Consider the following 2500-nt stretch of genomic DNA (forward strand, 5'->3'; position numbering starts at 1 on the left):
ACGGCGTCGCCGGGAAATCTCTCGATTTGCATCGAGCCGACTGCGTTTTGCAGACCCGTCGCCCGTTCCGAGGGCTGGGCCAGTGCGAGACTTTTATCGAGCCACCAATACTGCTTGGTTGCGTTAGCACTGCGCGTCGCCGCTGGCTTCACGCTACGGACACGTACTTTTACCTTCACTGGCGCGACCTGCGCGCCGAGCCCGCATTTTACCGGGAAGCTAGTCGGGAGACTGAGCCACGCACGGTCAGATCGGGCACATGTCGCTGGCTGCGAGGGAGCGCGGATCCTAGCGTCACATAGAGGCTTCACCGACACTCACCTCCACAATAGTAGATACAGACCGTTTTAACCGCCGTATTTCTGCCCATACCTCTAGTGTTAAACCGAAAAATCGGGTACATAGTCTCGGGGAGGACCGGGGTGCCGCCCCATGAGGGGAGCCCGCACGGAGGGCGCCGGGGGTGCCGCGACCCGGGGGGCGGCGCGGGGGTGTCGGGGCGCATCTACGGGGCTCACTCGCGCGGGCGCCACACTTCCGGGGGGCGCCCCAGGTGGGGTGCCAACTTTGGCGCCCCCGACTAAGGGGCCGCCCCCACTGCGGTTACACGCTTTACGACCACCCACCCGCGTTCCCCACCCCAGGGGGCATGCGAATCACCCGCCAGGGGCGTTCTGGGACCGAGGGCGCCGCTCCGGCACAAGGGGGAGCCAAAACGCCCCGAGTTCCCCCGCGGCCACCTCGACACCTGGGCGGGCGGCGAGGGGTGTCCTGCGATCGGGGTGGGGAGCTCTACCAGAATCACCCGCCAAACTTCACCGGGGGCGTCTCCCGGCGCCCCTGCGCTCGGGTGACGAACAGCGCCCCGGGCTATCCCGGGCGCCCTATGGCGTCCACCTTCGATCGGAAGGGTGATCTCGACTCGGGCTGAGGCGGGCCACAACAATCCGCGGTCACATCGGAGCCGTCCAGGCTAACGAGGCCCGGCTCACGGGTAACCCATGGGGCTGGACCGGGAGTCCGCCGTTAAAGAAGAAAGAAATGTAGTGCAAACCAGAACCAGTTTTTTTTTATTTATTTTATAACTCGACTAATAATCGTCACAAAATTATAAACTTGGTACCTACGGATAGCCCTGGGCCCAACCTAATACAGGATGTCCATAACTATGCGCTAATTAAATAATTAATGGGTATTAAGGTCGGTCTTAGTAAATTGCTATATAAAGTCTAAGACCAGAACCAGTATTTTAAATTTATTTTATAACTCGGCTCCTAATTGTCACAAAATTTAAAAATTGGTACCTATGGATAGCCCTCGGCCCTACCTAATACACCGTGTCCATAACAATGTGGTAATTAAATATTTACTGGGCGTTAGGGTCGGTCTTAGTAAATTGCTATATAAAGTCTATATAAAATTTTACGAATTTAAAAAAAAAATTCCTACCGTCAAAAATAGCGACGCCTAGACCACCACACCTGTTCTGACGTTAAATCCTACTTGCACACACGTGTGGGAATAGATTAGATATCATCTAGAGATAGAATTCCTAATTATTTAATTAAAATAGAGACTCTAGATTTAATAGTTGTGTCATAGTTACATTAAGTCGAATTAGCGAAGCGGAGGCGGGAACTAGATTCTAGATCTAACACTTCGATTGCGATGAAAAAAAAATAGCTTTATTTTAAGGCCGACAAGGCAAATACGGTTTAATTAATATTAAAGAAATAAGTCCGAACACCTACCTTAAGCGAATCATCTACACAACACATGACTAGAAATAATACACGTCCACACGAAGAGCGATTGAAACGGTGACTGCAACGGTGAAAACTTGTACGACGGAAACATGGCGCCTAGGTTATGCCTACTTCCGGTCTGATGAAAATTTTTAATTCATTTTAAATTTTGCGCTCTATTTCGTCCGCGCTTGTCCACTTAAACTCTACAGAAAAGATAGTCTATATAAAAATAATTCCTAGAAGACAATTTTATGAGAGATCACCCACATTTATTTACCCTGCCTGTCTACCTTAGGGTTAGAGTTTGAATTTTTCTAGATTCAAGCCAAATATGCCGTGTCGATTAAACGACGACGTACATAACAGAGCGAAGACAATGAATGGTTCCTTAATTAACTATAATTACGGTCCTAATACAACTACAATTCACCATAGTACTAATATGTATGTGTATTGTTGTTTTGGGAGTTCTGTCATTACATTTTAAATTATAAAAAAAACGGGTTTACGATACACTTCATTACGCCGCCGATCGTGGTTTTAGATTTAAATTTGGTCGGATTCGGTTTATTATTAATTTATATAATACTTTATACATACTTTAATTCATTAAATACATTTATCTATGTATTTATTTCATTAGTTAAGTATTTGTTTAACTAAAAATTATCAATTTAAGGCATAACAATTACAGAAAACGATTGTATTTGAGATAAGTCTTATCGAACCATTTAGTAGCTGGGTCGGTTTAT

Source organism: Physella acuta, unplaced genomic scaffold, assembly GCF_028476545.2.
Source record: "Physella acuta isolate Inbredline_101_S28 unplaced genomic scaffold, ASM2847654v3 ptg002555l, whole genome shotgun sequence".
In the NCBI taxonomy this organism is placed as follows: Eukaryota; Metazoa; Mollusca; class Gastropoda; family Physidae; genus Physella; species Physella acuta.